Genomic DNA, 14,981 nt, shown 5'->3' on the forward strand with positions numbered 1-14,981 from the left:
TTGAATTTAAATGTGTAAATAAGTAATAAGCTTTAAGCTGTAAACCTGTGACTAATTATTTTTTTTATGTTAATAGGTGTTTTTTTCTTCTAGTTTTAAAGCGTAACCATCAAGCGCGATTGTGTCCTGAAGACCTACCACATTTGAAGAGTCTGTGCATCTACCTCAATGAAGACTTGTAAAAGAATATGTAGTAAGTGTGTCAACCCACCCTCCTTTCATAAATGTATTTGTAAAACTCACAGTCATAGGACTGAGTTTGGAACACATCTCAGTATTTTCTCTCCTTTTTCTCCAGGACTGAAAGTGGTGACTGAATCTCAAAATGCACACACAACAGTGGAGATCTTTATCATTTTGGCTGAGGATGCTGGTCCTGGGGACAGACCTACAGATATTGGTGTAGAAGTTGTGTCACATATAGATTTGATGGACTTTTTGGGTTCATGTACACTTAAAGGGTTTTTTTAACCAGAAATGAAAACGTTTAATTATCCGTGTCGTACCAAACATTGATTTGTCTTCAAAGTACTAATTAAGATACTTCAGGTGAAATCTGAGAGCTCTCATTCTCTATAGACAGCAATGGTCCCAACTTGTTTAAAGTCCAGATAAAAACCTAAAACATCCTCAAAACTGACCACATGCTTTCAGTTGTTCAATCAGAATATTTTAAGCTACAAGAATAATTTTGAGTGCATATAAAGCAAAAATAACAGCCTTTGAGTTTCTTTATTCTGTTGAACAAGATATTTTGAAGAAAGCTGAATACCTGTAACCATTGGTGTATAACCTGTACTTCCATGGTATGTTTTTTACAGGTTTTCAGCTTTCTTCAAAATATCTTCTTCTGTGTTCAACAGGAAAAAAATCTTAGTTTTTATCTTATTTGTTTTGTCACAACTTTGACATTATATATATATATATATATATATATATATATATATATATATATATATATATATATATATATATATATATATATATATATATATATATATATATATATATATATATATATATATATAGTTTAATGTTGCTTTTATTAATAAAAGCTTTGTTTAATCAGTTTGAATGGATTGCTTTTTTGAAAACCTGTTGATCAAAAATGTTGATAAGTATATGTGTATTATTGTTGTTTATTAAATGTATAAACAATCATTCATTAGCTGAAATTTTGATGAGTTGTTTATGCTTGGGCTGTACTTAGACGTCTATTAGATTTTCACTGACAGCCCAAATTTAGCCGTGATTTAGCCTAGACCAAATTTCACTGGCTATTAGACGTATATATGTAGCCGTCTATTAGCCGTCTAAATAAAGACTAGTCTAAACTTGGGCTATGCTTAGACGTCTATTAGATTTTCACTGACAGCCCAAATTTAGCCATGATTTAGCCTAAACGTCTAGGTTATGTTTAGACGTCTAAAGCTACGGTCACACTGGGCTTTGTGTGTGCGAAATTCTGTCGTACTGCGCTGCGAAAAGGGGTGGGATTAAACAAGATGTTTAGACATTTAAAAAAAAGCGACCGATTGCTCCATGCTTTAAATTTCTGTCCAGAGAGGTCATGTTTTGGTCCTCGATTGGTCTCATGCAGTCAAGTGATGCGATTTCGCAGGTCAGAGTTCAGCAAGCTTGAACTTTGCACAGCAGCAACCTGCGAAACATGACGCATGACCTTGCGTTTCCGGTCTGACGCATTCGCGTGCGTATGAATGGAAGTCTATGGGAAGAAAAGTCAAGTGTGACCGCAGCTTTATAGACGTCTTTTAGACCAAAAAAATGCTTGCTGGGTATGATTATACACGTGACTACCGGGACATGTTAATACCCGCAGCTGTCAATCAATTCGGTGGGCGGGGGGACCGTACTCCTATGTAAAGTTGCGGTTGATCTGAAAACCGCTCCAATTGGTCCACCGTTTTTATGTTGCTAAATTGAAAAAAAAAAAAAGGACTGGGTGTGTTTATATCACCCCAATTTGACAGTCTATACACCATACATGCACATATGTCTGTCCAAACAGCTTGAAAAGTAGATTTTTCACCATAGGTGCCTTTTAAGGGAATGCATTAAGAAAATAAACCATTTCTCCACTTTCCTTCCTAATCTGCAACTGCCTCTCTGGCTGTACCACTAACTGTGCCCTCTCTCTCTCTCCAAAAAAAAAAAAAAAAAAAAAATTTTTTACTAATGCTTTGCTTCTTAGACTTTACACACCTGAAACTTGTCTATAGCACTTGTTCACTGCTGCTCTTATAGTTGTGTAAATTGCTTCCTTGTCCTCATTTGTAAGTCGCTTTGGATAAAAGCGTCTGCTAAATGACTAAATGTAAATGTAAATTTCTTTGTATCTCTGTGAACAGTAGTTCTCCAAAATGTTTGAGTAGACACTGCTAACTGACACTACAACACAAGCATTTTGATTAGAAGCAAACTTCTAATGAACAGGGTCTTTTCAAAATGTATAGTGTACAAAAAATAAGTTTATAAAAACAAACCATGTTTATACAAGGAATAGAGCATTCAACAATATAGAGTTTGAGCTATATTTAAGTTTTGTAAAAATGCAGTTTTCAGAACACCATAAATAACTGAAACAGTTTAAGACACTTACATTGTACTCCTAGATGAGCTCTTCCTCTTTTTCATACATAGACCAGCAACAGAGGACGACATCTCTCATCTCATCCCTGATTTAATGTGAGGTCAAATGGAACAGTGTAGAAATTTGTAATATTGCATAATAATAATAAACAAACATAAAAAACCCATGATCGCATCCATTCTCTATCAAAATCTGCCTGAGTAAACCTCTCTTTTGTGGGAAAATACTGTGAACATTTTCTTCATTAATCTGAAAAAGCAAACAAATATTAGTGTTTATATACAGTATTATATACAAACACAGTTAATTACATTACATCAATGCTGTGAAAGGAACCTTATGAAATAGAAAAACATTGGCTGTGCATAAACCCAATTGAATAGCTAGCTAGCTTAGCTTAGGCTTACCACTTAACAAGATCATTGTTGTTCCTCCATCCCGCTTAAATGTTGCCTGATCATTGTTGTTAAATATTACAATGCACATAATTAGTTAAATTTCAATATAAAATTCAGAATGAACATTAAAGCAAATCAATTTCAAATAGGAATGGGTGGTTAAAAATACCCGTGTATCCCTATATACATTCTATGACAAAAACTAAGCTCCTGAACAGCATGTTCTTTTTTTTTTTTTCCTGAAAGAGCTTAAGACAATAAAATTGATAAACTGTTAATGCTTACCTCTTAACATGCTGACTGTTGATCTGCTCCTTCAAAATATCATCTGATCACTGCCGTTGTTGAGATTTAATTGCAAACATCTCAATCAAGTCCAAATAATTGAGTGAATTTTCTTAAAATAAACGTGAAGCTATCTTTCCTCGGTTTTATCAGCTTAATTGGTTTCCCAAATTAAGCCTAATAATTGCACTAGTTTGCTTTTTTTGTTTGTTTTTTAATAAAGGGGGGGGGGGGGGATTTACATTTTTATTTTTATTATCAAAATCTACTCAATATTTTATAATAAATCCAGAATATCAATTTGTTTTAATCAGTGCGCTTAAGACGTTTAGGGACAGAAGACACCAGGTGATAAAGTGTTTCAGGTGTAATTTTGTCCTTTCTTCATGCAAACCAGTCTAAAGGTGGGCAACAGTATGGGGTCTTTGTCGCATTTCACACTTTAAGTGTGCCACACTTTCTCTATTGGAAACAGGTCAGGACTGCATGTAGGACTAGATGTATTCTTGAAGTCAGCATATTGTGCTCCAAAATCTCTATGTACTTCTCAGCATTAATAGTACCATTATAGAAGTGCAAGTAAGCACTGACACAACCCCATACCATGACAGACCCTGACTTTTAGACTTGTTGCTTGTAATATTCTGGATGATCCTTTGGTCCAGAGCACACAGCGTCCAGGTCTCCCCCAAAAAATACCTGAAATAAAATTTCTGACCACAGTACACATTTCCACTGTGTGTCGGTCTATCCCAGATGCCTCCAAAGTCAAAGCAGTCAATGGCACTTCTGGACACTGTTACCATAAGACTTACTTTTGGCACAGTCCTATCTTTCTTTGAGGAACGTTGTTTTTAACAAGTTCAATAATTTTCTTACATATTTGTTGGTAAACTAGCAATCCTTGGCCCATCTTTGCTCCTAATGAACTAGACCTTCTTCTTCTTGGTGTTTATTGGCGGTTCGCAGTCTTAACAGAGCATTACCGCCACCTACTGTGGGTTATGGATCAGAGACTTTTTGTTTTATTATTATTTTTTTTTTACCTCCAGACTCTTCAAAACCCGAGCCTTCGATTTTGCTGCGTGTTCAGCTCCTCCATCTACAGCGCAGGTCCTTCACAGCCGAGACAGAGAAGAAGATAGTAGAAGAGAGGGGAAAGCATAATATTATTATAAATATAATAATAATAATAATAATAAATTAAGCAAGTAAATTAAATAAATATATATAGACATTCTATATCCTATGTATTAACTGAGTTCTTTTTAAGAATTGTATCAACCATTTCTTTCCTTGCGGATATAAAAATTCTTTCAGTGTTATTTGTTCATCCATTATCTGTAGATTATTAATTAACATATTTCTTTCCTCTGTGTATAAATGAACTAGACCTTTCTTGGATGCTGCTTTTGTACCAAATCATAATTGCAATCACCTGTTTTAAATCACATCATTATATGACCAATTTACCTGATAAATAGCCCCAAATTGCACCTGTCCCAACAGTTTTTAAGTTTTTTTGGAATGGAAAGTGTTGCAAGTCAGAATGACAGGAAAAGATGTATATTTGCAAATTAAATCAAGTTGACCAGACAAAACATAACATATTAAGTGTTCATATCGTCTGCAATGAAATACAGATCAAAGTAAATTTGGAAATAACTACTTTCTTTTTTTATTTGCATTTTCCATATTGTCCCAACATTTTCTGATTTGCGGCTGTAAAAATAATACAATATGTTAGTGATGGTGAAATGAAGCATTTTGAACCAGTGAAGCGCTCGACTCAATTCTATCGGAAAAAGATTCGTTACTCGAAGCTTTCTAAATCAGTGCTCTATGAGGACCTCTTCTGGTTAGTGTGTGGGAAAGCACTGTGTTGCAATAATGTCAAATGTTCACAACTGACCAACTCATTTATGTAGTAACAACAACAGTAATATAAACAAATTACTCTAGTTTTTACACATAAGGTTTGTTACATTACACGACCGATGACTGTAGTTACATCCAAGGTATTCAAAAGTACTTACACTTATCATATTACAACTAGTCCCGTTCCAAGCGGGGATCGAACCAGCAATTTCTGCATGAGAGGCGAATGCTCTAAGGAGGAGGCTATGGGAGTATTGCTTTCTGGCTGCAGTCGCCAGCTGGCCTCCGTTAAACACTATACTACGATATGCAGTGGTTTTCTTAAAAGATAGTTGTAAAAAAAATATGCTAATGCACTTAAGTATGCTTCAAAACCTTTTTACTATAAATTACTATTGTATTTTAGTTTAATTACTGGTGTAATTGGGACCGGTGCAGTGCTTTGAAACATTAGAAATGTATGTAATCAACGCCTAATCTTTCTCTATACACTTTACTAACCCATGGGGGTGTTTAAAACTTTGAATCAAATTTCGAAGCAGTCACGTGGGTATAGCGAAAATGAAGCTTCGGATGTCACTGATCACGTGATGATGGCAAAACGAATCATTATGGAAGGCCATTGGGGCCAAAACGTCTGCAACAAACGCGTTTACACGTTATTACGTGTTAACACGTAATTTACGCGTTAACACGCAATTACGCGTTAACACGTAGGTACGTGTTAACACGTGATTTACGTGTTAACACGCAATTTACGTGTTAACACGTTTTTTTTAAACTAGTGTCATTTTTAAAGCACAATCATTTAATAATTTCTCCAACCTGCTCATTTTAAAATGTATAATGTCATTTCACTTAAATCACAATAAATGATTTGGAGTAAATGAACTGTAGTAGATATTTTGAATTATGAAAGGCTAAACATTTTCTGCAATGTTATGTTTGATGGCCGGGGACATTATAATTCTTGTCATTCAGCTGCTGAGATTTCTTTGAAAATGTGTCCAGAGAAATCAGTATGAGCTTTATTTGACAAGTGTGGGCAATCACACTAGAAATGTATGTGTTTTTTCAGGAGCACAGGATACATACAAATCAACACAAGGACACAGAATGACATAAGTGGATATAAAATAAACAATAAAACATTTTGGTTACAAAAATCTTAAAGAGTAAGGGTTGTGTATATGTATGACCATAAAAATAAACAGGTAACAACTGATCTAATAATTAAGATCTATAGAGATAAAGATGTGTAGAGATCTGAAGGTTGGGCAGGTGCACAGCAATAATCCTCTCCGCTGTCCTGACAGTCCGCTGCAGTCTTCTTATTTCTGATTTGGTGGCTGATCCGAACCAGACAGTAATTGAAGTTTTGTCAGATGAAGTGGTGGCAGATTGTGCATTCTCATACTATATGTAACAGGTCATTAATTACTAAACACATAAATGATTTAATGCAGAGTAGCCTATCTTGGTGAGGTTTATGTCTGCAAATAATGCACATATTGTAGAACAAACATTTTATAATTTATAATTGTGTTATACATTTATGCTTGTAATATATGTTAATTGTTTACAGAACTTTGGACTATGTACTTTTGTCTCTGTACTGGAAGCTCCAATCACCAAGACAAAATATTCTTGTGTGCAAACAACTGACAATAAATAATTGACAAGTTTCCATAAAACTATGTAATAACTAAGCTCCTTTCTGCCTTTTAAGAAAAAACTAAATTATGATTAACTGAATCAAAATTACAAGATAAAAAGTCGAAATAATGATTTAATAACTCAAAATTATGACTGAATAAATCTGTAGAAATTACATTATGACAATAGGTGGCGAAAAACAACCATCTAAATGTAGAACTTAATTCTCTAAAGATGATTAATCTAATAAAACAAAGTTTTTTAGAGAGTTATTAAATCTTTAACTGAAAATGTCATTTTTTCAAGCATGCAGTTTTCTTAAACAAGCTAATGAAATAACCTAAACTTAAACTAATGTTCCATGGTAATTTACTTGACAAGTACCTTTGCATTGTAGTGGGTAACACATGCAGTTGAAGTCAATGCAAAATGTTAATTTAAAATAATATTTCCCACATTATCTTATATATATAGTCATAATAAGTCTTATAGTATATATATATATATATATATATATATATATATATATATATATATATATATATATATATATATATATATATAAATATATATATATATTCTCGATTGAGCAAGAGGGGCACCTCAGCCAATGAAGGCAAACGGGCAGTGGCTCTAGGCACCGGGCCACCCCACTGTTCACATATATATATAAAATGTGTGTGTGTGTATATATGTCGATCAATTATTATGCAAACTTTAATACCTTTTTTAAAATATTAAGATGTTGTTAGCAATTTTATCTTGACAGACTGGCACAATTCAGCATGTAGACTCTCAAATTAAAAAAATAAATCACGCATTGCGGCCAGGCATGCACAGAGCATCTCCGTTCTCACAATGAGTTTCTGAGTTCTATCATCCAACCAAGTTCGTTCTTCCGAAGTAATCTGAGAACAAGGTCAGTGCTGCAAATAGCTTGTAAAGCCTGGCTCATTCAAAGAGACCTGCGCAATGAATGATAATGTCATTAATAATCAAAACAGTATAAATCAGGCTCCTCTAAAACAGTAAATATTGCACATAAAATTTAAAAAATGGTGTTTTGGCGCTGAAGCATATAGCGGACTTGTGCACTTCAGATGGTATTCCCTCTTGTTTATTGTGTAGATAACGGAGAAAGAAAAAAACACACATTACAATTAAGATACAAATTATATCAAATCAAATGTTTCAAAAAGATAATTTTCCAAGAAAAATACAAGTGTATGTTTTTGCTCCTGCCTATGAATGGATGATTTCTTTTGTTGTGTGGAAAATAAGGGTTTGATTAGTGCTCCACTGTAATTGTTGTGTCTCAAACCCCTGTCATATGTCTGCTACATTTTTAATTTCTCATTATTTTAAAGATTATGTCATGCACATCTGATTTTTCCTCATTCTGATGTGGTTTCATTTTCTCCTCACTTGCTGCAGGAGTTTTAAAATCCTAACCGATAATAAAATCTGGTTGCAGCGCACACGAGGCGAATCTTCTGCGATTTCATTATCTCAAATCTTAAACGTGCGCACACTAGAAGATATGAAAACTGCGGCACAGCACACTACAAGATACTCTTAAGAGTGTGCCTGATAGAGCACCTAATTGCAGAATAACTCTGCTTTTTATTTATTATAGGCTAGGTTACAAATATTTGACCATATGCCAGAGCGAACAGCCTACAGAATGAAAAATGCTGCTTGGGGGAAAAAAAATGCTTTTTTCCTACAACCCTACTGTATAAAATTTCTTTTTTACGTATAATGTTCTATTACTTAAAATTTTGTTAAAATGTATAGGTATAGTTTATATATAAAATGAGCCCTAGCTTATTCCGCTTTGATAATTATGCAAGGATAATATTGCATATTCGGTTTAGGCCTGGATAAATTATGTATTTTATAAAATGATTGTTTATGGACTAAGCTAACTGTAATTCAAGCGAAAGGAGAGAGACCGAGTGAGCGCGCGAGAGGACTCATATCTCCTTGGTGACCAATCTTCATTGATTGCGGATTCCAGCAGTAAGAGCAGACTGTGAAGGTTTAGTAACAGAGTTTTTCTTAAAATGTCGCAATGCACACAACATAATGAGTGACATATCAGAATTAAAAAGAGGATAAACTGTTGGTGTGCATCTCGCTGGCGTATCTGTGATCAAGACAGAACGTGTTTGTTTGAGATGATCAAGAGCCACGTTATCCAGGGTAAATCACCAAATGAAGAAGAGCCACAGCCATCAGGAGGAACTTTGGATGCCAGAGGAATCTGTCTGAAATAAATGTCTTTGTGTAATGAACAAGCATGAATAACATTCAGGTTTTAGAGTATTGGAATTCTCAGCTTCAACCTGCATGTTTTTCATGCTTGTTAACCATTTATTAATATGATTTACTATTACCATTAACAAAGCATTTGTGAGTGTAATTTATTGTAGTGTACACTCCAGCATTATCTAATGTTACATTTGCTCATTGTTTGTTCTTGTTACCACTAATGTGTTAATTAACACTGTAACAGGCGTTAATAAGAGTTATCTTACATTTCTTTGTGTTTAAGGATCACTTTACTTCTGTTGTTTATGGGGACTTTTATTTTGACAAGAAATCCGATTTTCAGAGCTAAAAAGAAATGATGAGAGAACAGTATGTGCATTTCATGACGGTTTAACAGAGCTCGTACTAAAAAGGACGGTCACCAAGTTTATTCAGCAACCCCCCGAAAAGGCATACGGTTTGTTAATGTAGACTATTTCATTTAAATTATTTTCGCTAGTCTCTCTCTCTCTCTCGTAATTTTTTATCCTCGTATGAATACAGCCCAACGCTATTTTACAGTTAGATGACTGGTAAAGAAGCAGGCTATCGGAAATTGAAATAAGAAACTGTCTCAGCGCAATCTCTGCCTTATTCCTCGCTGCCAAATATGTTGAGCTCCTTTTAAAGGAAGTGGACCAGATGGCGTAGGCTCGACGTAGCCATTGTGTAACAAAACGATTGCGCGCATCACCACATTAATATTTACGAGAAGGATTACGAGCTGTTACGACAGACACAGTCATCGGGACACCACAGCTACGTTTTACTTGAATTATTCATGATGAAGTGACCGAAGCACTACGATGCGCTTACGGTGACCTTACCTCATCAACCAAGATCATGACGGGAGAGTAACGCACGCGGAAGTGCGTTAAGAAATACAAACCGAAAGCAGCAAGTATTGCTGCTGTTTAATGTCTGGTTCAGTTATATATCGAAGCTAGTTTCTGCCAGATACGGCAAAATCATGCTTTAGAAATAGAGATTAGGATTTAGAAAAGTCTAATTATTGGATAAAAATCAAAATTGGAGGTCCAAGGTGGAGGTGAATAATTAATCTAATGAAATCTTTATAGTAAATTGAATCTTTAACTGAAAATGAGATTTAAAATGTTTAAAATTTCTATTATATAGTATAAAACATATACTTTCAAATAAATATCAGGACATACAAATATACCAATTAATCACACGCACGCACGCACGCACACACACACACATATATATATATATATATATATATATATATATATATATATATATATATATATATATATATATATATATATATAGATAGATAGATAGATAGATAGATAGATAGATAGATATATTACAATTCTGTCTAAAGATGTCAAAGTGGCATAAAACAGTATATATAATGCACAAATATTTAATACTACTCCAGTCTATACAACAGGATGAGTCCATTTTTATGGTTGTCATGTTTTATGTTTTGTATTTGTTACAGCCAAAACATAATTTTATGTGTAAGCCTTGAATATTGTGTTGTGCTCCACCCTGATTTTCCACCTTTGACCTTTTCCAAAAATTTTACCCTTGTGCTCTCCCCAGCTCTCAGGTTAATTAGCTTCCAGCTGCTAATCATTATGAACCTGCCTGAGTCAGAGTGGTTTGGCTATAAATACTGCCTTCTGAAGCTATAGTGAGTTGAGGAACACTTCCTAGTTGGTATTTGTGATAGTGGTCACTAGTGGTTGTGGTAGTTGGATTAAGCCTTAAAGCCAAATTAATATTATTGTTCCTGCATGTCCATTACTATTTACTATTTTGTGTACTTAATTTGAGATTTACTTCCAAGTGTGACTAAAGGGTGAGTGCCTTTTATTTTGTATATCCTTTCACCTGTTCGTTTGAGAGGGGAAGCTCAGGGAAGTTTGTGTTTTTTTTTTTTTTTTTTTTTTTTTTTTTTGCATTAGGTAAGCTAGTCCTCTAAATTTAGCTGCTTTCTCTTTGTGGTTAGGCTATACTCCCTCAGCTTGACAACTACTTTATATTAAATTTCCTATATTTCTAATAAAGATCTTATAAATAAAAATAATAAAATTTATTTTATTGAAATATTTATATTTTTCTCTCTCCTTAACCCTGTGCTGACTCTTCACTCTGGGGCTGAGGATTGAAGTGTGTTCTTCACATTTCTTTAATTCTAATTCAATATTTCTACCAAATTTTAGTCTGTTACATATTTTTGTCAAACGAGCTCCTTGATTTAAAAAATATATATATAAACCTTTGAAGAGTACACTAGAAAACATGATTTATGGAAATTATTAAAACTGAATATTTTAGTAGTTTTCAGAAAATGTTTTTACATTTGAGTATAGAAGATTTAATTTGAAAAGATTTATTAATAAAAACATGTAACCTCTTCATATAACTTTTAAAATTTAAGACCGTTAAAAGATTGTCCATTTTACTGGCCACTCGATGGATGAAAACACAATGAAGCAATATAGTCTAACTCTTTATCTATCTATTTTTTTTTTTTTTTTTTTTTTTTTTTTTTTTTTGTGATTTACAGCGAACCTCTTCAAGACCGGACTTTCTGTATGAAATTTAGACTTGAAAGAAACTAGTTTATGAATACCTCCTCATGTAGAGGTGAATAAGTTGACAAGCTGAATTAAACTTGCTCAAACGCTGTTGCTGTCAAACATTGTTTACTTAACTTAGTCAGTTTAATGATGAAGGGATTGACCGACTATTTTACAATGCTCTCTTGTAAAAGTGTTTTATTTAGATATATTTGTGGCTGCTGTATTTTGAAGTTTATTTCGATACATGGAAAATGGATGTAGTTAGTATTATAAAATGCATTTCAATGTGATGCGGTGGCGCAGTATACTGTTGCCTCACACCAAGTAGGTTGCTGGTTCGAGCCTTGGCTGGGTCAGTTGGTATTTCTGTGTGGAGTTTGCATGTTCTCTCCTCGTTTGTGTGGGTTTTCTCTGGCTGCTCCGGTTTCTCCCACAAGTCCAAAGACATGCAGAACAGGTGAATTAGGTAGGCTAAATTGTCCATAGTATGGGTGTTTCCTAGTGATGGGTTGCAGCTGGAAGGGCATCCGCTGCGTAAAACATATGCTGGATAAGTTGGCAGTTCATCCTTCTGTGGTGACCCCTGGTTAATAAAGGGACTAAGCCGAAAAGAAAATGAATGAATTTCAATGTATTTTTTTCCCATCCCTGCTCCTCCTGCTTGCGTGGGTTTCCTCCGGGTGCAAAGACATGCTGTATAGGTAAATTGGGTAAGCTAAATTGTCTGTAGTGAGTGTGTGTGAAGTGCTGGGCTTCAGCTGAAAGGGCATCCGTTGTGTAAAACGTTCTGAATGAGTTGGCGATTCATTCACCTGTGGTAAACCCAAATTACTAAAGGGACTAAGCTGAAAAGAAAATGAATATCGAAAAAATTGCCCCTTAGCCTATTTATATAACTATTACAAATATGTACATGTTATTAAACAATGTATTATATTTGATGTAAAATAAATGTATATTTTCACACAATTCTCAGTTAAAGATTCAATAACTATAATAATTAAAAAAAAAAAAAACTTTTTATAAAATCATCCTTGGAGAATTAAGTTCTACATTTAGATGGTGCTTTGTGGCCACCTATTGTTGTAATGTAATTTCTACAGATTTATTCAGTCATAATTTTGAGTTATTAAATCATAATTTTTGCTTTTTATCTTGTAATTTTGATCCAGTTAATCATAATTTGGGTTTTTCTTACCTCATTTGTTTACACACAAGAATATTTTGTCTTGGTGATTGGAGCTTCCAGTAGAGTAACAAAAAGTACATAGTGCAAAGTTCTGCAAACAATAAATATATATTACAAGCATGAATGTATAACACAAAATTATTAAGAAATACAGTAATTTTATAAAATGTTTGTTCTACAATATGTGCATTATTTGCAGACATAAACCTCACCAAGATAGGCTACTCTGCATTAAATCATTTATATGTTTAGTAATTAATGACCTGTTACATATAGTATGAGAATGCACAATCTGCCGCCACTTCATCTGACAAAACTTCAATTACTGTCTGGTTCGGATCAGCCACCAAATCAGAAATAAGAAGACTGCAGCGGACTGTCAGGACAGCGGAGAGGATTATTGCTGTGCACCTGACCAACCTTCAGATCTCTACACATCTTTATCTCTATAGATCTTAATTATTAGATCAGTTGTTACCTGTTTATTTTTTATGGTCATACATATACACAACCCTTACTGTTTATGATTTTTGTAACCAAAATGTTTTATTGTTTATTTTATATCCACTTATGTCATTCTGTGTCCTTGTGTTGATTTTGTATGTATCCTGTGCTCCTGGAAAAAAAACACCCAAAACATTTCTAGTGTGATTGCCCACACTTGTCAAATAAAGCTCATACTGATTTCTCTGGACACATTTTCAAAGAAATCTCAGCAGCTGAATGACAAGAATTATAATGTCCCCGGCCATCAAACATATCATTGCAGAAGATGTTTGGCCTTTCATTATACAAAATATCTACTACAGTTCATTGACTCCAAATCATTTATTGTGATTTAAGTGAAATGACATTATACATTTTAAAATGAGCAGGTTGGAGAAATTATTAAAGGATAGTGCTTTAAAAATGACACTAGTTTAAAAAAAAAAAACGTGTTAATACGTAAATTGCGTGTTAACACGTGAATCACGTGTTAACACGTACCTACGTGTTAACGCGAAAATTACGTGTTAACACGTAATAACGTGTAAACGCGTTTGTTGCAGACGTTTTGGCCCCAATGGCCTTCCATAAATCATGCTCAGGTACACTGCTTCACTGCGGGATGTATCTTTTTTTGATACATGCTTCGAAGCCTCGGCGCACAACGTCACATCACTAATATGTCACTATCCACATCTGACCACTGTAATGACTGTACTAAACTTGATTCATTTATGAGCGAAGCTTAAAGACGAAGTCCAAAAACGATTAAAAAAAGCTTATGAGACAACACTGCAGGTACACACACTCACACACACACACACACACACACACACATCATGACGCATCTGTCAGGTTTGATGTTCAAAAATAGTGAATACCAAGCCAGACAGTTAGTTACGACAGTGCAAACCATCTAGTTTTGTTTCATATAGGCCAATTGTTCTCTAGAATAACCTAGTGAATTTACTTGAATATGTGTCTGTTATTCTTGAAGATTAAATTGTTTATCTGTTCTCCAACGTTTGCTAATTAATGATTAGTAATTTTCTTATTAATTTACTCATTCATGGTTTTGCACACTTTTCAGAATAAGCAGGTATGGAAAACCTGTCAAAAGTTAAGTAGGGCTAAATATATAATTTATCATTTTACACTTCTACATATTGCAGACTAATATGTGAAATACTATTGTAAAAAAAGTACATTTAAATAATTTTAAATGTAAGAAAAAAACCATATTAAAGTGTGCCCCCTAAAAGTGCCTGCCAATCCAGTTACTTTGGTCTAGAACCGTGAAAATGACTAACCTTCAAATGAGCAAAGTATCTCTTCTTATGCCTGTCTTTTAAGACAAGACAAGATTATTTATGACACTTCATACACCACTTTAAATTGATTCAAACAATTCAAAGTGATTTACATAAACAAGAATGTTAAAATAATCATAATCACACATTCTCATTCGGTAACCCAGGGCTATTGTATTTTTATTATGCCAAATATTGAACGAGAGCGGCTTGAATGCGACGCTATCAAAAATCCTTTGACAGCCATGCATGCTTGTTCTTCAAGGCCCGTGCGTCACAGTTGCATTTGAGCAC

The sequence above is a fragment of the Danio aesculapii genome, chromosome 8 (assembly GCF_903798145.1).
Source record: "Danio aesculapii chromosome 8, fDanAes4.1, whole genome shotgun sequence".
NCBI lineage: Eukaryota > Metazoa > Chordata > Actinopteri > Cypriniformes > Danionidae > Danio > Danio aesculapii.